The following is a 21,986-nucleotide window of genomic DNA, read 5'->3' on the forward strand; positions in this document are numbered from 1 at the left end:
GGGTAGATAGAGGGAGATAGTGAGCTTTCTGTAAAGGGAGATAGTAACATAAATGTTTATGGTTTGCGAACCAAACATATGTCTCTGCAGCAACTACTCATCTCTGACGCTGTGGTGTGAAAACAACCATAGACATTATGTAGATGATTGGACATGGCTGTGCTCCAATAAAACGTTATTAAAAAAAAGCAGGTGGTATGCTGCATTTGACCCATGGGTTGTAGTTTGTTGACACTTACCCTATAGGTTCTGACACTATTTCCCTCTGCAACCTCCACAAATCTCTCATCTAGTCACTGTCCCCTCATCAGGACCTCAGGCAAGCTGTTCCCTCTACTGGGAGTCTTCCCTTTCTCTGTTCCCTGATGGCTCCCCGCCGCTCCCCCCACTATCCCCTTGGTCCAACACATACCCCCTTTTCTGGCCAGAGATTTCTTACCATCCTGACCTCAGTTTCGAAGTTCTTTCCTTAGGTGCACTTCCTGATGCACTCAGGCTAAGGTAGGACCCCTATTCTCTCAACAGACTCAGTATGCCCTTTGTTGACTTTGCCAAGTTTGACATGAAATCCTTCTAAGTGCAGTTGTGTGTTTATGTGTCATTTCTGCTAGACCCAAAGTTTCATGAGATGAAGGATTATGCATTTGACCACAACTGTATTCCTGGTGCCTAGCAAGGTGCCCATACACACAGACAGCAATAAATATTTGTGGAAATGATGACTGAATAAATGATCACACAACTAGGGGAAAAAATCTGCACAGATCTATACTGAAATATTAGGAGATAAGTGTATAGGTGATTTTTGTTTTCTTCCTACACATTCCTCCATTTCTTGAATTTTTCACAAAGAGCATATATTACTAATATATTTAGAAAAATAATCAATGTCAAAAGAGGGGAGGGAAGAGAAAGTGAAAGAGAGAAAGAGAGTTTGTGCCTGTCTCAGCCTATTCATAGTAATGCCATGGGCTATAAGTACCTAGGCGCACTCACCTGGGCCCCGGTGAGCTTCCTCCAGATAGATACTCCCCTTTTCCAAGCCAGTGTTACATGAGTGGACCAACCCATATGGTTCTTATTATGGTTGCAAGATGCCCTTCAGCAACAACCATCAAAGAATTTTGAAAAAATAAAAGTTTATACTTACAAGACCCAGAAATTATACAGCACACCTGGGGCCACACATCAAGGTTGCAAGTAGAGAGACAGACAGACAGAGAAAAGAGAGAGAATCTTGGAACAGGGGTTGGGGATTCTGCTTTTATTGGGTCGAAGATGGGGGCCTAGTGTTTCACACTCTTTGTTGGTGAACTGAAAATATAAGACTGGGAATTTAAAGTATGGGAAGAGAAATGACAAGAAGCCCAAATGATCAGTTGCTGAAATCAACTAGGACCTTTAAAACAAAGGGGTCTGAGTTGGGGAGGTGGCTTGACTCTTTCTCTAGTCCTGTGGCTGGCAATGTGTTTATTGGAGACAGCTGTCTTACCAGAGAGGGAGGGAGGCAAACCATAAGAGTCTCTTAAATATTGAGAACAAACTGAGGGTTGATGGGGGGTGGGTGAGAGGGGAAAGTGGGTGATGGGTATGGAGGACAGCGCTTGTTGGGATGAGCACCAGGTTGTATGGAAACCAATTTGACAATAAATTATATTTAATATAAAAAATAAAAACATAAAGAAGATGTGGTGTATATATAAAAAAAATTAAAAAGTATTTGCTGCTCTTCTGAAATTCAAACAAACAAACAAAAAAGAAGCGGACGCCCCTTTGAAATGGATGCCTCAGCAAGCAAAGCTTAAGTCGGGTACTTGCATCCCAAAAAAGGAAAACAAAACAAAACAAAACAAAATCCAACCCAACTGTCAGGGCTACAGGGAGAGAGACAGACAGAAAGAAAGAGAGAGACCCGGCTTCTGGCTTCTGATAACCTGGAAGACTAGCCCGTTATTGGCAGATGCTACGTTTTGGACCATCATTTTTCCTCTGCTTGTTCAGAGTTGCCTAATAAATAGCTCCATGTTGCTCTTGTTGCCTTTACCTGGCCACTCCTCATGCTCTCCAGGTGTCCCCATAAGGTCCAGGGGTGCCTGTATACCTAGACAATGATTTGAGTCAAACCACTGCTTCCAGAAGTGCCCACAGCACATGAACACCAGTGCCTACACACCTGTGTGGTCTAATTAGCCTTCCAGGGCCTTCCAACTCCAAATTGAGGAAGGGGTTAAGAACCATGTGAGATCCTAAGCACCAGTGGCTTTGCAGTGCAGAAACTGTCCGTGCAGATGGAACGTGTGACAGCAAACTTTTTTATTTCACTCACCAGTGGCTGAGCTTCAAACATCTGGTCATTTCCATGCCAGGCTAGTCTCCAAGTAGTACTTGGGGGCAACAGGCCACATGGCCACCGTGTTCCTATTCATTCATCCAGTAATTCCCTCCACACTGACGAGAAAGCCAATAAAGATGAGACTAATTATTATCTCCAAAAGAGAGAGCATTTTGGTCACCATCTGAAAGAATCTGTGGATGGAATAAAGAGAGGGTTACTAATTGACAAAAATGTATGGATTATGTAAAGTGGGTGGGGCTACAGAGAAGTAAAGGGTCCATCTCTGTCCTTGACGCAGAAAGTTTCCAGACTAGTCAGATATTCAAAATAGTCACATAGAAAGGAAACAACAGTACAAGGTGAAATAAATACCAACCATAATTGTCAAACAAGTGATAGTGACAATAAGCGACATGCAGGTCACTTCCACCAGTGCTCGCAAAGTCAAGGCCTTGCTTCACATTCTTAAGTTTCATGGCATAGCAGAATGCTACTGGCCCCAAGAAAAATCCCAGCTCAAAAGGACTTAAGTAATAAAGAAAATATCACTTCATATTTGACAAAGTCAAGAGGTAAGGTAGGCATTGGTTGTTTAGCAGCTCATGAAGTCACCCCAGAATCCTGCTTTTTTCCATCTCTTTGCTCTGCCATCAGTGATTGTTTCAATCTCAGATTTGGAATTAAAATGGCTGCAGCGATTACAGGCATGACATTGAGATGTAACAATCCCTTCTTGTGGTTTTCTATTAGGAATGAGAAAACTTTCCTCGGAAACCCTCCAAAAGATTCCCCTAATGTACCCTTGGCTAGAGTTGAATCATGTCCTCCATGAGACAATCCTGGCAAAGGGACAGAGATGAGCCACCGTTGGAGCTGGGGATAGGGTCAGCTTCTCCTGAACTGGTTACGTGGGGGATGGCTTTTGTTAGGAAGAAGGGGAAACAAATGCTGAGCAGGCTACTGATAACGTCTACCATTCGTGGTTAATTCTAAAGATAAGAAACATTTTACCCCTGCAGAACCTGACATTGCAATTACCTTCCCAGATTCATCTCACTACTCCACACCTTCATCACATATGCACACACACACACACACACACACACACACTCACACTCTAGGCTAGTCAGACTCCAATTCTCTCAGTTCTTCAAAAGCAACGTGCTTTCTCATACCACTGCGGAATTTTTTCTGCTTCTCAGCTCTGGGCTAATTACACATCTCTATTTACCCAGAGAAGCCGTGGTTTATGCCTATTGTCTTGGCATAACTACCAATAGTGCCCTCTTCATTCTTGAAAATGTTCCAACTTGGATAAGAGCATGAACAATATGAAGCAGAACAGTGTTTGGGGGATCAGATGTGGAAGGTCAAGGAGTGTTGGATGAGTCTCAGGCATCTGATTCGAGAGACTGGGTAGGTGGCAGTGCCAGCCATCAAAACAGAGAATCAAGAAGGAGATGCTTTGGAGGAACATGTTAAGGAATGAAGTTTATAGGGCTACAGAGAGTTCAAACACAATAAGGAACAGAGAGAGTTTATTGACATCCGGAATTCACTGGCTACCTTTCCTAGAGCATTCAGAGAACAGCACAGAATCATCTAACTTTAAGGTAGAAGAGAATGTTATTGATGACCTAGTTTTTAATGGAAAAACAGAGTCTTCACAAGATTAATTAAGGCTCCATGGACAAAAACCTGGACAAAAATCCCTGACACTTGACTCATCATTCATGGAATGGTCTACCATATTATGCTGTCTCTTTTTGTGTGCTGAAACTGTAGAGATGAGTGAAAATGGGAAGGAGGTGGGATCAACACAAATCCATCTTCATCTGTCTAGAAAAATAAGACTACCCTGTGTCTCCACTATTGCCACCTTTGTTGTGGCCACTATCACACTTAGCTTGGACTGCAGCAGTACCCTCCTCCTGATCGCCCCACTGCCTCCAGTTCATTTTCTTCACATCAGCAAGTACATCACATTGCTTCTCTACTTAAAACCCATCAGATAATTACCAAAGCGGTTCAAAGGGAGAAAGGAACGGATACTGTAATAACTGGATAATCATCTGAGGAAAAAAAGACTCTAACCCCTATGTGGTCAAAAATATAATTTAAGGTGAGTCATAAATCTAAACATGAAAACTAAAACTACACTGATTCTAGAAGAAAACTTGGGAAAGTAATTCACAACCTGGGCCCCGGCAAAGATTATTAGGTACAAAACAAAAAGCAGCAACCGCTAAAGAAAAAAGATCAAATGGGCTTCATCAAAATTAAAAACTTAATTCTCATCAAAAGACCCAATTAAGAAAATGAAATAAACAAGTCATAAACTGGGAGGAAATGGTTTGCTAGACGTGCGGGTATGTTCGTGTGTATGTGTCTATCTACGTGTGTGTTCATTTACATATGAAATCAATACCAAAGGCAAAAATCCCAATTTAAGAAACTTCACAAAAAGAAGGCTTATGAATGACCAAAAAAGCAAATGAAAGGTGCTCTAAATCATTAGTCATAAAGATAAGGCAAGTTAAAATTACAGTGAGATACCACTTCATATCCCGTGAGAATGGCTACGATTGAGAAAGACAGACTGAGAATGTTGACAAGTTTGTGGACCAAACAGAACTCTAATGCATGGCTATTTGGAGGACAAAATCCACGACTCCTCTGAAGTACTGGAGGCAGTCCCTTACAAAGTTAAATACACACCTTTAAAAAAAGAAAAAGAAAATTGGAAGATTTGCACCATACAATTTCAAGACTTAACTATAACACTGTAGTAATCAAACTGTGATAATGATGCATGGATAGACATATAGAACAAGGGGACAGAAGAGAGAATCCAGAAAAAGACCCACAATATATGATAGATTGATTTTTTGACAAAGGTGTCAAGGTAATTCAATGAGGGAGAAGGTAACCTTTTTAAAAAACGGTACAAGAACGAGTGAATATGCATATACAAAATAAATGAACCTTGACTCTTGTTTCACATCATTTATAAAAGTGAACTCAAAATTGATCATAAATCTAAACCTAAGACTAAAATTATAAAATTTCTAGGGGTGCCTGGGTGGCTCAGGCAGTTAAGCATCTGACTTTGGCTCAGATCATGATCTCACGGTCTGTGAATTGGAGCCCAGTGTCGGGCTCTGTGCTGACAGCTCAGAGCCTGGAGCCTGCTTTCGATTCTGTGTCTTCCACTCTCTCTGCCCCTCCCCTGCTCATGCTCCGCCTCTTTCAAAAATAAATAAACAAAAAAAAATTTTTTTTTTTAAATGAAACTTCTACAATAAAATCTTGTGATCTTGGGTTCAGGAAGGATATCTTAGAAAGGACACAAAATATGAATCATAAAAGAAAAAAATTAGAAACTTGGACTTCATCAAAATAGAAAATTGCTTCTTGTCTTTTTTTTAGTGTTTATTTACTTATTTCGAGACAGAGAGGGAGAGAGAGAGAGAGGGAACAAGTGTAAGCAGGGGAGTGGCAGACAGGGAGAGGGAGAATTCCATGCAGGCTCTGGCTGTCAGCGCAGAGCCCAATGCAGGGCTTGATCTTATGAGCCACGAGATCATGACCTGAGCCGAAATCAAGAGTTGGACGCTTAACCAAACGAGCCACCCAGGCACCCCAAGAAAATTGCTTTTTGAAAGATACTGTTACAAAATTGAAAACATATGCTGCAGACTGGGAAAAAATGTTGGCTAAACATGTATTTGATGAAGGATTTGTATACATAATATATAAAGAGTTCTCAAAACTCACAGGAAAATAACTTAATTTTTTAAAAATGTGTAAAGGTTTGAGCAGACATTTTATCAAACAGTATAAGACTGGCACATAAGCACTTGAAAAGATGCTCAATGTTATTAGTCATTATGGAAATGCAAATTAGAACCAAATGAGGAAAGTGGCAGAGTAAGGATCTTTGAGAATTCTCTCCTCAATAAAAGCAATGAAAAAACTGGCAAAAATGGTTAGAATCAACTTTTTCAGAACTCTGCAAATTAACCAGCCTTGCAGCAATCTGGGGAGCAGTTGTTCAAGAAAAACAGATAAATCTCAGAAAGAACACAAGTTCTGTGGCATTCTAATTTGCCCTGGTCTCATCCCTACTCTCCAGCTCCAGTGTAGTTTTGAAAACCAGCAGCCCCGAATCATAGTAAAAACCAGCAATCTGGCAGCCACCAGAGGAGGTAGAAGGGGGTTGGAGCTACTTCAAAGCCCCATTCCCAAAGAAATGTCATTATATGATACGTCTAATGATTCCCTGGAGGATCTCATTTGCTATCTGTATTTATTTGACCTGAGTCAGAACTCACCCATGCCTCTGTGTGTGTGTGGGGGGGGGTAGATTTGCCAAAAATAGTTACAGGCAATTGCTTAATTCTATGACTGTCTGATTCCATGAATTGTCCATGATTCCATGACAGTTGGGGCAAGCAACGAACTAACCAAAAAGCTTAAAAGGGAAATTAAGTATGAGATGCCCATAAAGCCTTGGAAAGCTTTGACATATCTCTGAGAATCTAAAAGGCCACGAGCATACATGGGGCTGTGTACAGGCACAGGAAAGGCCTGAGAAAACCCTATGCCTGATTGACCTTGAGGCTCTGTGCAAGCAGGAAGTGAAGGATAAGGTAGACATGTCAACTGCCTGGCTGAGCGTTCCAGGCATGTTCCCACATTAATGCAGAACCCTTTGCAAAGACTGGGACTCATATTGGTTCTAAGTGTTTTAAGGAAAACTGTCTAATTATCAGATGATCAGTAAGCTATAAGCAATAACCACAGTGGCCACACTCAACAAAGAATACAAATTTTATAGGAATATGTCAGAAAAGTCACCAAGCAAACTAACAGCAAGAACTACAACAACCAACAATGACAACACACCCTAAGGAGGGGAGAGAACCTGACTTCCAGAGTTGCTACATTATATCATTTAAAATATCCAGTTTTCAACAAAAAATTAGGAGACATGTAAAGAAATAAGAAAGTATGACCCATATGCAGAAGAAAAAACAAAAAGCAAAAAGCAATCAGTGGAAACTCTGAGAAAGCACAGACATTGGGCTTTGTAAGCAAAGAATCTAAATTAGTTATTTTAAATATGTTCAAAGAAATAAAGTATACCATGTCTAAAGAACTAAAGGAAATGATGAGAACAATGTCTCACCAAACACAGAATATCAATAAAGAGATAGAAATTATATAAAAGAGTCAAACAGGAATTATGACATCAAAAAGTACAATGACAAGTGAAAAGTCACCAGAGGGAGGGGCTCCACAGCATATTTGAACAGGCTGGAGAACACATTAGCAAATATGAAGGTAGGTCAATTGAGATGATCTAATCTGAAGAATATGAAGAAAAAGGAATGAAGAAAAATTAAGAGCCTCAGAGACCTGTAGAACACCGCCCAGTATGCATAATTACAGTCCCATAAGGAGGGTGGTCATGGTAAGGGGCAGAAAGAATATTGGAAGAAATATTGGTCAGAAACTTCCCAAATTTGAGGGAAAGAATCAACTGACACATCCAAAATGTTCAACAAACCCCAGGTAGGAAAAACCCAAGGAGAGCCATGCCTAGACATACCATAATCAAACTGTCAAAATCAAAACCAAACAACATTCTCCTACACCCTAACAAGAATGGCTAAAATGAAAACGGGCATGAGGTCACCAGAACCCTTATGCATTTCTGGTGGAAATGCAAAATGGCACTGTTACTTTAAAATATATTTTTTTTACTCTCATATACATTAAACACACACTTACCACATAACTCAGCAACTCCACTCTATGTCCCCAAGAGAAATAAGAACATTAGGACCTCATGAAGACTTATATTTGAATGTTTACGGTAGCTTTTTAAACTAACAGCTCCAAACTATAAAAAAACAAAAGAACAAAAACAAAAAAACAACAAAAAACCTAAGTGTCCATCAACTGATGAGTGAATAAACAAATTGTGGCATATCCATTCCGTAAAGTACTACTCAGCAATACACAGAAATGAACTAGTTATGCATACATCGACATGGAGCTCATGCTCAAAAGCATTCAGCTAAGTGACAGAAATGAGACATAAAATATTACATAACATGATTTCATTAATGTATGAAAGTCTAGAAAAGGTAAAACTGTGGTGACAGAGAACAGATTAATGGTTGCCAAGGAAAATGTATGAGGAACTCATTGACTCCAAAGGGACATGAGGGAATTTCAGAAGATAATATAAATGCTCTTTGTTATGCTTATGATGATGTTTACAGACCATATATATTTGTTAAAACTCATCAAGTAATTTATTTAAGATAGGTGATTTTTATTACATGTAAATTATACCTCCACAAAACAAATTAATTCAAAACATAGAAGAAAAAGTAATCATATACCTACCTATGGGTCACCTGTGTAGCTCAGTTGGTTGAGCATCTGACTACTGATTTTGGCTCACGTCATGATCCAGGGTCATGGGATCGAGCCCTGTGTCAGCTTTGAGCTGAGCATGGAGATTGCTTAAGATTTTCTCTTTTTCCCCCAGCTCCTCCATGCTCTCTCTCTCTCTCTCTCTCTCTAAAACAAAGAAACAAAGAAAATACTTACCTATAACTCAGGAATTTCACTCCCGTTATTTATTCAAAAGAAGTGAAAATATATGTCATCAAGGAGACTTCTACAGAAATGTGTATAGCAGTTTTATTTATAAAAGTCAAAACACAAAAGCAAAAAGTCCCTCAACAAGAGAATGGATGAGCCAATTGTGGTATATTCATACAATTAAATGATACTTAAAAGGAATCAGTAATTTGGATGAATCTCAAAAATATTACGGTGAGCAAAAAGCTAGATTCGAAACAATATATATTGCATGATTTCATTTGTATGAAGTTAAGAATAAGCAAAATGAATATATGGTGGTAGAAAGCAGAAGACTGGTATTATTTCTTAGGGGTGGTAATTGACTCAAAAGGGACATAAGGAAACTTTCTTGGGGGGAATTGAAATATTCTACATCATGACTAGAGAATTTGTTACAGGGTATACTCACTTGTTACTTTTGGTAGAATGCTACACTTGAGCTTTGTGCATTTCAGCATGTATAAATTTTACAAACTTCAAAGGATTCTCATTGCATTTAGGATGAAATTCAGACTCCTCTGTGAGGCCTTTAAAATACCCGCCCACTTCTCCAATTTACCTTATTCCACACTTTCCGTTCCTCCCCTTCTTCTAGGCATATGAGCTTCCTTTAGGATGTCAAGCCTAACCTAGTAATCTGGGCCTTTGCACATGCTATCCTTTTGCCTGGATACTCTCCTCTGCCCCTACACTTGTCCCAGCCATTCTCATACTTCAGGTCTCAGATAAATGCCACCTCCTCCAAGAAGCTTTCCTTGACTACACCTAAAAGTGGACCTCCTTGGTTGTTTGCCTCTGTCCCTAGTGGTTGCACTCACAGTATTTATTAACAATTCCTCATATTTTGTGGTCTAGTTACCTCTTTTTGCCACCCACAGAGCTGTAAGTCCCCAGCTCTGTCAACAGTGTTCCGTGTTTTGTTTTCCACTGTCGAGGGAAGTGGGGATGGAAGTTGTTTTTATTTAAAAGCAACACCTATCACTTTTTTCTCCAAACCTGTCTCAAGCACTTTTTCATCCCCGTCAGTCCTGACTTTCCAAATTAAATTAAAAATTCCTAAGGGTAGGCATCAGATTTATTTATTTCCAAGGGGGACTCCCTAGACACTCACTTGGTTTGATGTAGCTTCTGCTGCAAAAGCCTTACTTGCCCTCTGTTCAGCTCACCTGCTACTATGTCAGAATATCAGGATCCTCAATGTTAGAGATCTTTGTTGGGTCAAGATAAAAATATCTCTAGGAGGCCCCTGTGGAAATAGGAATACATTCTTTGGAGTGGATAAAATGTTGTCATGTAGGTATCATTAATAATAGCCCTCCTTTACTCTTAAAAGTGTCCCAGTCTGGACATGAAATTCTATAGCCATCCTACCCAGCAGGAAACCTCACTGACACAGCAGCATGGAGGAGAGGTAAGCTGTGGTGGGGGCCGAGGGACAGGTGGCTGGCAGATGAGACAGACAGGTGCATAAAGTTGATAGGAGGTGCCAGATGTGCAAGAAGGAGGAGGAATGGTGAACAGTGGGCAATGAAAGAGGTCCCAGAAAGGGAAAGGAGAGGTCAAGACACGTTTGTTGCCTTGACAATTTTGTCAGGTGCTACTTCAGCCTCCCACACTCAAAACATAATTCACCTTTCCTTGAGGTGAAGGTGATGAGCACCAGTCTTGTCTACAGGAGAATTAATGCATATTCACAACTTACGTTGAACCCACAACCCTTGTTTATTCTAGAAGAGGAGTTAGGAACTTCTCTTTCAACACTTTAATCCTTTGGCCTTATCATTTTCCAGCAGTGGCTGAAGCTGCCTACAGACTAATCACAGAGAGGGGGTGGCGGGGGTGGGGGTCGATGGGGAGATCCTTTGTGAGCCAAGCAGTCAGTTTGAGCGTGGAATGCTGGCTAGACAGCACCGGTTTCTTGATCCCTCTGGGTTATGTTCGGGCAATTCCCACGAATGCTTATCTAAGGTTCCCTGGCCTGGCTGACAGTTTACTGTTTGCACCTCTTAACAGGGCTGGTCTATGGAGAAAAGCCCTTTTCAGATTTCTCTCTCCCCTGAGCCTGGAAAAGAATCTCCTTTTCACTGTGACCTCCTGCCATGGCTGTTGGCCAGAGATGGAAAACCCAGGGCCCATCAGGCAGTAAATGTTTCCGGGTGTTTCCATTGAAGGTCTGCCATGGGTGGAGAGGCTGGACTCGACTTTCTGCAACTTCTCCACCACAGCTGAAAGCAGTGAGCTCCAGCGGTGAGCTGCCTTACACCCATGCTCACCATCTACCATGAAAAGGGGAGAAGAAACATTGTGGTCTTCATGGACCACAGAAACCTGTACTCCAAAGATGGTCACTTGGCAGCTTTTTGAATCCCCTTTTTCTACCCCAGCTGGGCTCTGTCTTAGAATTGTTTTCCAAGTGGCAGCTTGTGTTTATTCTACTGGGCTTTTGGAAAACTTAAGGAAAGAAAAAAATCAACAAAGTGTAGTTATGTGCATGGAAAACCATATGTTCATAAAACTGCATATGTGCTGTGTTTAAGATGTACAGGAAGATACGCAAAAATAAACACCTGCCAACTTCCGAATCTACCTAGATTAGAAACTTCAGAAAGCCTATGTTCATACGCAAAAAATACAGCCTGACTTAAATGTCACAGGTTGTTAAACCTGAAAACTGACAGAGCTCATTCAAAGTTTTCACATTCAGATTCCTGTGGGGAACAGACAGGTCGTCTCAGTGAGTGAAATGGGCTGGGTGGGGCCCGTGGGGAAATGGAACAAGATGGGGACTGTCCAAACTAGTCAGGCAATTGTTGCCCATCGAAAGCACAAGGACAGCTAGACATCAAAAATATGTGAATTCTCTTGATCTTTTCAGTGTTGTTGGGTCATTCCAATTAATTTAAAACCATTGTATAGGCCAAACAACACTGCAAATAGGATTTGATCCGTGGACATCCAGGTTGAGAATTCTTCTAGAAAGATTCCATAATTTATTAATAGATGAGTGGTTTGACGTAAAGAAAGACTTCCACAAAGTCACACTGATTATGAATAACAGATCGTCACCCGGGCGCAGCATTTATAACCGTTGTCCTGGTGGTCTTTCTGCTAATTCTGATGTTGTGTGACCTGCTTCAGCGTGGGATGATGCTTCATGTACAGGTTTCCAGAGGATCAGCTGAGTTGTGCATTTTTCCTGCTTATTTTTCATTTGCCCCTCAAGATCCATTCTGCACCCACTTTATCTTGCTCTTTGTCTCAAGAGGCTGACCTGTATTGCCTAGGTCAACGGGCTCCCTGATCTTTTGGCTTTCAGCGGAGTTTAGCCAATGAGAGGCCCCAATATGAGCTCAAAGAGATGGTGGAAGGACACTGACGTGTTTCCCTCTGCGAAAGGCTCCTATCAGGCAGCATGCTCCTTGGAGCTTTCTCTGGGTTTTGGTAACCACACCCTCTCTTTGCCCCTTCAGGCTTAGGGATGGTAATGGCCCCCAATTATTCTTGGGTTCAGAGTGCTGCATTCTTCCCCAATGGGTTCCCTAAACCCTGTCCATAAGTTTCTGAATAGTTCCTTTATTGATGTTTCTTCAATTACCAGTTGATGTTGGGTAAGCAACTATCCTGGCTTGCCTGAGACTCTGTTTCAGCACTAGAAAGCTTTCATCCTGGGAAATCCCTCAGTCCTAGGCAAACCATGACGTTGGTCAATCTATGTATGAGCTATATTTGTATGCTTCTTCAAACTCAGCTGCTTCCTTTGCCATTCTATTCCTTCTCTCATATCTTTAATAGTTTCAGATATACTTATTTTATAGTCTCTTAAACATACTTGTATTACTTCTTTTTCTTTCTTTCTTTCTTTTTTTGGTGGAGCCCAACACAGGGCTTGAACTCACGACCCTGAGATCAAAACCTGAGCTGAGATCAAGAGTCGAGTGCTTAACCGACTGAGCCACCCAGGCACCCCGATACTTCTCTTATTTCTGAATCTTAGAAATTCATTTCTAAGATTCATTAATCTTTGCTGCATCCAATGACTCTCACTCATGGTGGCTAACTTCCTTGTAGAAGTCCTGTGTGCCTGTTTGTGTCCCAACAGTTTTACAATTGCTTCTATTTTATTCTAAGGGTTCGGTTGACCTGAACAGCTTGTGCTCACTTGGCAGGAGTACACATGTGGATACCCTTCCCATATGTGGCACAGACTTGGGATTCTCATGTCTTGGACGTAACTTAATTTTCTTCTTTAAACCCGGGCTTTAGACAGGTGGCAAGATTTCTTGCTTCTTTCCTAGACTCAAATGTGGAGTTTTCATAGTTGACATTTTATAGACATTGTAACTTGTCAAGGCTCACGGCTTTATGCTAAAGCTCAGTTTTGGTTTCCCTGCCAGGCAAGGGCTGGAGGCCACATCTCCTGTAAATCTAGCAACCATCAGGCCCCCAACCACCAGCTTCTACAGCCTCTATCTGGGTCAGAAACTTTGCTGAAATGCCAGCCCTCCATCACAAGTCCTGGCTTTGATTTCTTTCTTCATTCCTTGCACCAGAGGAATTTTTTTCTGCCTTTCATGTCAAAATTTTATAAAATTTTTTTTTTCATTCAGCCTTTCAATGAATCTGTTCTGCCATGCCGTCAGAACCGAAGATTACTTTGAAACCCTGAAGTTCATACCCAGCAAAAACTGGAAGGGGGCTTATGTGATTCTGCTTCTGCCCTTGCATAGTCAGTGAGAGAATCTGGCTCACAAACTGAGGCCAAAATGCAGCCAGTCTCAGGGGCCAGACTTGGATACCTAACCAAGTGTGAGTCACTTCTGATGCTAATCTAGTCTCATTGAAGGTGATTGGCACCAGGAGGCAAGGTGGAAATGAAATATTCATTGCCTATTCAATATTACCTAATTTGTATGTCCAAGTGTTGACAAAAGAGAGGCCTTTGCTGTCTACTTTATGAGTAATTGTAAATTAATATGCAACCCTGCACCCATTCTAGTGAGAAGAGAATAACTTCCATTTGCCAACTGTTCGACCACATGGCCTGGTTTCAACTGCAGATGTCACCCATCCTGCTGGAAATTCAGAGGGATGGAGAGACTTCCTAAGAGGAGCAACTCGGAATAACATTACAGAATGTGGAATCTAAGAATCTTAAATAGCCGAGGTCAAAAAAACAAACAAACAAACAAACATTCAAGATCATCTTATTTAACAGGTGAGGAAGCTGAGGCCCAACTTGGATTTCAGGTTTAGACATCTCTTCCAGCACTTTTACGGCACAGCCACACGGTCATTTTGCTCCTGAAGTGATTTTCTCACTATATAGCTTGCTAGACTTTGTGTTTCCACTGAAAAGTTGTATTGAACAGATCTTTGAATGTTCAGTGCCTACACAGAACTTGCAGGCAGGACTAGCATGTCACATCCATCAGGATGACATCCAGCCCAAAGACGGCAACCTGTTCTTCATTTGCATAATTAATACATCAGGCCCTAAGCTTTCCCAGGGCTTGATCAGGGAGGAGATGCCCAGGGCTTTGACACTTTGCAAATGTCAGTTTGAAGTTCCAGACATTTCTGCTAACCTGTAGGTTGTCAGCACAGGAGCCAGCCCCGCCCGCCCGCCCGCCCGCCCCCCCTCCCCCCCCGCCCCCCCTCCCCCCTCCCCCCCCGCCCCCCTCCCCCCCTCCGCCCCCCTCCCCCCCTCCCCCCCCCCCCCCCCCCCCCCCGCCCCGAACGCCAGCACAAAGCAGTTCCTCTATCACCTCCCCGCCAGAGCCCTCTTTAGGGGGTTTCAGCTCAAGTCAAGAGCTAGGAGTTTCTGAATCTAATTTCTTCATTCAATAACAGAGGCAAGAGGCAGTGGGAGAGGGTACCGGAGGAATCAGGTGATGTGGGTGAAGCAGAAGGGAAAAGCAGGACCGTAATTGGAAAAGGGGAAACCGATCCTGATAAAACTGGTAAGCATCGTTTGTGTCCTTTGCGTTCATTATCTTATTTAATCATTACCAAAACGCTGCGAGTGAAGTACTACTCTTAATCCCATTCTGCAGATGAGAAAACTGAGGCACCAGGTAGTGGAGCAGGAGAACACACAGCTGGTTAAGTGGCAGAACCAGAATTTGATTCAGGCACTTTGACTTAGGAACCTCCAGTCTTAACCACTATGGGTGTTATGTCCTGTACTCTGGGGAGCAACGTCATTCAAACTAATGTGTATCTGTCCTTGTGACACTTCCTAGGCATGCTCCCTTCTCTTAGTTTTAGATTTTAGTAATAGCAATGCCTAGATACTTCTGATAGAAAAACACTGAGTTGAATAAATGCTTTATATGCACACCTTACCTCATTTGTCCTCACTGCTCTATGAGATATTATTATTCCCATTTTACTGATAGGAAAACAAAGGCTGAAAGGAGGCTAGGTCACTAGCCCAACAGCAGACAGGTAGTAAGTGGTAGAGGCCACATTCACATCCAGGCCTTCTAATGTCAAAGTCTGATCTCTCGTTGCTATGGCAGTGGATTTCAAACTTCAATGTGTACCCTGAGAGTCTTTAAAGAAAGCAGATCCCAGGCCTCTCCTCCCAGATTCTGAATCAGTGGATCTGGGGAAACCCCAGGAATGTGCCTTCTTCAGCTTTTCAGAGTTGAGGACTCTGCTTTTCCAGCCCACACTGTGCCATAATGCCTCTATGACTGTAATAGATCAGGCATAAACTGGTCAGTTGGATTTTAGCTCTGACAACATAGTATTGCGAAAGCCTGCTCTCTGCTGCTGGCTGGATTATCCAAACCTTATTGCTCACTGTATTTGCTCAACACATTACGGATGTTCTTTTCTTCCCCCTTCCTGCACATAGCCCTGAGTACCAAGGTATCTGTGTTAGCTGGGACATTTTTCATTGAAAATGACAAAAATACAATTAATACAAACTTTAGTGAAAGGGGAGAATTCAGTGGCCCACTGAACCGAAGACTCCAGGGGTGAGCTTACCTTCAGGTATGGCTTGATCCAGGTGGCCAACTGGTGTCACCAGGAATTCATCTTTGTCCACTTTTCAGTATTGTTTTCCTCTGTATTTGCTTCATTCTCAGGTCCAGGCTCTCTTCAAGAACTGATGGCCATCTGAAACTTCAGGCTTACATTCATGTAATTTAGTGACTCCTGTGGAAAGAGGGAAACTCATTCTCAATTGTTTTCGCAAAAATCCCCAGGATGAGTCTCATTAAGCTGTGTTGATTTAAATTCTCATTCTTGAACCAAATACTGTGGCCTCTGGCTGTAAAATACTCCAATTGGCTAAACATTGTCTGCCCCTGGGAGGTGGGGTTGGGATATGCAGGATCAGCTGGACCATAACCGCATGACCTGAGATGAGGGAGAGGTGGTTCTCTAAAAAAAGAATAATGAAGGGCATAAAAGGAATAGATAAGAGGCAGGTGAAATTTACCCAGGCCCAGCATTAGAGCAAGATGTCTGATTCCTGGGGCAGAAATAACCAGGCCACAATTGATTCTTCTCTGGGAAATTGACTCTTCAGGCTTTTCCCGTACTCATAAGCAAGTTAGGCTGGTTTGGGGACCCTAACATTTTGAGTACTAACAAAACAAAACAAAATAAACTTGGCCCTTTACAAATGGAATAGAACACACAATAGAATTTCAGAGTTGAGAAGGATCTTATTGATCTTCCAGTCCAGCCATTTAATTTTGACATTTTAAAAAATCAACAAAATTAACCATTTTGAGTTAGAAAAATCAATAAACCATTCACTGAGCACACAAGTAAGGAGCAGGTTTGTTGATGTCTGTGGAAACAGCACGAGAAGGTTTGGAGTCTTGAGTTCTAGTTCCAGATGAAGGAGGCAGGTCCCTTAAGCAATGTGGGTCCCACCTTCTTCCACCTGGTGATTGGTGACACTTTTCTCAGTGACAATCATATTGGAGTCAGGACCACAACCCACGTCCCCTGGCCTAGAACTCTTTCTTTCGTCTTTGCAGTCCTTTTTTTTTAATGTTTATTTGTTTTTGAGGGTAAGGCACACACATGCATGAGTGTGCAGGGCAGGGGAGGAGCAGAGAGAGAGAGGGAGACAGCAGATCTGAAGCAAGCTCTGCCCTGATAGCCGAGCACCAGATGCGGGGCTCAAATTCACTGAACTGAACCAAAGTCTGATGCTTAGTTGACTGAGCCAGCCAGGCGCCCCTATCTTTGCAGCCCTGGTGGGAGCTCACGTCCCCTCCCTTTCTTGGTCCTACTTTCTTTGCTCTTTCCTCCTGTTATACTTCCTGGCAATCAAGGGTTTGCATCGCTCATGCAGCCTGCATTTATGGACTTCACGAAGCATGTAAGGAAAGGAGTGACAAGGGAGACGCAGTTGGGCCCTCCAACGTACAACTGGGATGTCCTCAAGTTTCTTGGGAAACGCTTCTTTCCTGCCAGTTCGTCCCCATCTGCCACACAATCCCCTCAGTCTCAACAGTTCAGAGTCCTCCCCAGTCATTCTCAATTCCTCAAAACACCTTCCTCCTCAGGGAGGTTGTGCAGAGACCAGCTCACTCCCTTTCTTGCTTTCCTGCCCCACGGGCACAGAGTAACCTTTCTCCGAGCTCATTCAGCACCACCTGACACCATCCGTTAAAATTTAACGGCAAGTGCTTAGCAAAAAGATGACGAGCTTTACTGGCAATTCAAACCAGATTATTGGGCACCATCTGCCTTCCTTCAAATTAATGGGAAGAAGGAATGGATCCTTTGGGCCTTGTTTATTTTTAGATCATTGCAAAGGAACCCAGAGGGCTGCCTCTTGATCATGTTAGTCCCCAGTTTAAATGAGGCCAAAATATCAAGGGGGAGAAGAAGTGACCATAAATAGGTATCTCTTCACATAGAGTAGTTGTGGGAAAAGCAGAATAAAGTGTTCCGGTGTCCCTGTCTTCCCTCTATCATCCCCACCCATCCCCGGACTCACTCGGAAAAAAGCAACTAGATGTATAGCCCCAAGGAGGTAGCTGATTGAGACTTTGCTGGAGTAACAGGAGTACAGCAAGCACATCCCATCTCTCCAGCAGCCTACATCAAATTCAGGCCAACTCAGTGGTTATAATTCACCTTCAATGTCAGCTCCTAAGGCAATCAGAACTCCAGAGACGAATCTCTCTGGAAAATGCTAGATACGTCAAGTTTGGACTTGACTGAGCTTAGAAGGATGATTCCATAGGAGCTGTGGAGGAGACTGGGCTCCCATGGTTTTCAAACACGAGTGTGCACAGGATTCCTCTGGGACACTGTCAAAAGGCAGATCCAGACCACATTTGCAGAGATGTGATACAATGTATCCAAGTGAGAGGAGGGAGTGTGCTTTTAACAAAACCCTGGATAGTTCTGAGGCAGGAAATTATTCTGGGGGCCCCCTTGAGAAATTCTTTCCATCTCATGCCCTCCTGCCCCCAGGCTGCCTTTCTAAAACTCTCCCCCTAGCAGGCATTGGCTCTAGAAGGCTCCCATTAAAAATCAAACAGATTCCCCCAATGATGAACCAGTAACTCGTCAACAAATGCTAACCTTTCTACACAGATTGATGAGCAGACAGAAGTACTGCACTTAGAGGGACCAGTACAGGACTGATCAGGAATGAGCTAGGAAGTCCTGAAGATGGGCCTCCCAGGAGCATGAACAGAGGGAAAGGAAAGATGGGGAAGGCTGGGGTGGAGGAAGGGGGATGAAGACACTGGGTCTTAAGGGGTTTGGACACAAAGGTGGAGCCTTGCCAGGATAAGAAGAGAAGAGGGAAGTGATGGGGAGTTGGAAGAGTCATGGAAAAGGATAAGAAATTTCAATATAATTTTGGCTACCTTCCCGTTTCTTCTAGCGCACATTCTCCAGGATTGGAAAGAACAGCAGCGCATATGATTTTCCCATCCTTGATAAGTACCAGGTATTTGGGAGGGGGGAGTATCTGTGTTAGCAACATTCACATTAATACATTACTAAGGGGCATCTGGGTGGGTCAGTTAGTTGAGCGTCGGACTTCAGATCAGGTAGCAATCTCTCAGTTTGTGAGTTCGAGCCCCACATCAGGCTCTCTGCTATCAGCACAGAGCCTACTTTGGATTCTCTAGTCTCCTGTCTCCCTCCCCCCACCTCTCAAAAATAAATAAACATTAAAAATTTTTAAAAATACATCAATAAAATTATCCTATTGGCCTAACATGTTTGTACATTATAAAGTATAAAAACAACTTTTGGCAATCCATTGGCAAATTATTTCATTTATTTATATGGCAATTATTACCTTCGGGAGCGTTTTGTGAGATCTACTTAATGCATTATATTTTACAAGCTCCCATTGGTGTCCTGTCAGAACCTCATCATTATAAAATTGTTTCATTGTTAAATAAGCTTGGGAAATGCTAAAGTCCAAATTGTCTTGTTTGCATACACCCAGTGATGGGGAACTCTTTTCCACCAGCAGTGAGACAGCTCACTGTGCTGCTGGAAAACTCTACCGGGAAGAGCATTCTTCCTTATGTCCAATTAATGGCTCTGAAATTCTAGTGAACACGAGAATTAGTGGCGGGTTGGGGAAACACAGCTTGTGGGCCCCACCCCCAGAATTTCTGCCTCAGTACGTGTGTGGTGGGACCTGAGAACTTGCACCTAGGACATGTTCTCAGCTGCTGCTGCTGTGGCTGCTGGTCCAGGACCACATTTGAGAACCACTGGCCTAACCCTGGGAACCTGCCTGTAATTTCCACTCCCTCTTCCCTAACTCTGATTCCCAGAATGACTGAGCAAGTCTAATTCCTTGTCTAAAACAAAGAACTTCAAACATGGGGCTTCAAACATGCAGCTTCCCAATGCAACGTAAGCACAAGCGTAAGGCTGGGTATGCAGCGTTCTCCTTTCTTTATTCACAGTGGCTCAAACAGTGCTGGCAACTTAGTGTGCATGCAAGAAAGATCTGTTGATTGACTGGCTGGCACACAGTAATCACTATATAATTGTAGCTCATTATTCTTATTACTTCTGAGGAATAATAATCTCACAAGGCAGATCTTCTTTCTAGAGGGCTCCAAGATAAGCTATAAATGCACTCTGACCCTGTCTGCTGCATTTCCAGACCTCAGTAGGGCCTAGAACCATGCAAGGAGTGTCCTTTTGCCTCAGGGTAAGGAATTTCTAGAATTTTCCGTACATGGGCCTGGCTCATACTATTCTACATTTCTTTAAAGAATGGGCTCACAAAAGGAATGATGTGATGAATATTTTCAGCAAAGAATTCTCTTACTGAATGGAAGAAAAGTGTGGAAGTCAGCAATCGGATGGGAGATGAAAGTGTGAAACCAGTACCCCTCAGGGGATGTCCTCCAGACATCCTCAGAGTAATTTACCTCAACCCTCCACAGCTGGAAAAGAGCAAAAGAGAGGTTGTGCAAAGAGCCTGGGGTGTGTACACAGCAGCTTCTTATTCCTGTCCTTCCCGAGGGAATGAACCTCTATCCAGTGTCATTTGTCATTATCAGTGTTCCCACCCTAGTGTTCACATCCCATTGTGTCCCTCGGTGATGAAGTTGGTTTGCATCTTGTAGCTGGCCTTGGTGGTTCCCCAACCTGGTGCTTCAGTTTAAGGAAGAAGAAATAAAAAGGCTTTCAAATGAATAACTATAAAAGCAATTCATTTTTGTCCTAAAGCATAAGTAGGGTCTGGGAGAGTTGAATGGAAAACTTCCTTTTCAGAGCTCTTCCCAGGCTCAGGAACAAGTTATTCCAAAGCCATCACAGGCAAAGAGAAAAAACAGAAGAAACTATTGCTATAATTATTGCTAATTACAATCTCATGATTCCATTTAATCTCCACAGAAGAAGTTCACCAACTGGAGAATGCCATTGATCCTCTGTGCCCAAGCCAATTAGATATTTTGGTCCAATCCAGAATGGTTACCCAGCCTTTGCCAGAAAGAAATTGTGTTTAGAATTTTATTTTTATAGTCTCTGAGGCATCCCAGATTTTAACAGGACATTGGATACCATCCATTTGTGGCACATCTGCTCCAACAAGATCTGCATATTTCAAAAATCATTAAGAAGTTAATACCAAAACCTGTTTTAACTCTCTCTCTCATGACAAGTGGTTTTTTTTTTAATGTTCAAGCGTTTAGATTTCCCTTCAAAAAATGAAAATGATTCCTTTACCTTGGGATTTTGATCCAGATAGCGGAGGAGGAAAGAGATTATAAGTGACATCTTAATTTGGGGCACCTCATTAGTCAGGGGGACTTGGTTTTTGATGATGCTCTTCTAATTGACTATCTGCAGACGGCCATTCTCTGGAGTGTTGGAGAACTCTAAGAATCCCACTTCCAGTCCTCCCGAGTTTTGCAGACTCCTGCCTTTCACTGCCTGAGGGTCCCTGGAGCTCCAGAAATCACAGAGGGGGGTGGGGCCTCAGTCATTTACCTCCCCTGTAATCTGAAGCAAGTTGTTTATACCCTCTGACCCTCTGCTTTCTTGAGGTGTAAGATGAATAGAATGCTCCCTGCCTGAAAGTTTGCTGTGAGAATGGAAAATACAGCATCTGTTGTCCTAGGGCAGGGGACAGGGTCAGTGCCCAAAACAAAACTGTGTATTTGTTTATTCAACCAAAAGTTAGGCACAAGAGTGAGTGCACAATATATGGGCCCCGCTTTCCTGGTCATTATGGTCTGGTGGAGAAAACAGATTATGAGTCAAATAATTGCTCAGTTTAATTAAAGATGGAAGTAAGTACAACAAAGGAGAATTTACAGCAGAGAAACTGCTACTTAGTTGGGGGTGGACAAGGGGTCAGGGTGGGGATTAGGGAAGAGGAGGAAGTAACTTTTGAGCTGAGATCTGAAAGACAGGGGTGGGGGAGACACACTGCAGGGCCCCTGGGGGACAGTGTCAGAGAAGCAGGCCCTTGGAGAGAACAAGGGGTAGCTGCAGACATCGGCCTTAATTAACC

This window comes from Acinonyx jubatus, chromosome A1, assembly GCF_027475565.1.
Source record: "Acinonyx jubatus isolate Ajub_Pintada_27869175 chromosome A1, VMU_Ajub_asm_v1.0, whole genome shotgun sequence".
NCBI lineage: Eukaryota > Metazoa > Chordata > Mammalia > Carnivora > Felidae > Acinonyx > Acinonyx jubatus.